This window comes from Merops nubicus, unplaced genomic scaffold (genome assembly GCF_000691845.1).
Source record: "Merops nubicus isolate BGI_N331 unplaced genomic scaffold, ASM69184v1 scaffold32143, whole genome shotgun sequence".
NCBI lineage: Eukaryota > Metazoa > Chordata > Aves > Coraciiformes > Meropidae > Merops > Merops nubicus.
The window spans coordinates 5,509-5,765 of record NW_008601480.1 but is presented as its reverse complement, the minus strand read 5'-3'; positions in this window follow the sequence as shown (position 1 = coordinate 5,765).

The following is a 257-nucleotide window of genomic DNA, read 5'->3' as shown; positions in this document are numbered from 1 at the left end:
GCCGCTCGGGACCCTCTGTGGGCTCCCCGGCGCCGTGCCCTGCCATGCTGCCCAGCGCCAGCCCTGCAGGTCTGCTCGCCCGGCCCCGGCTGAAGTTCACCCCACCGTGGTTACACATTGCTCGCCCTGGCAGGGTGGCATTAACCGAGCGCAGAGGAAGAGGGCTGGTTCACTCCCCTGGCAGAGCGGCAGCATGAAGCAGGAGACCCTCCCCGAGGAGAACGGCTTCAGCGAGGCGATGGCCCCTGGCCAAGCCC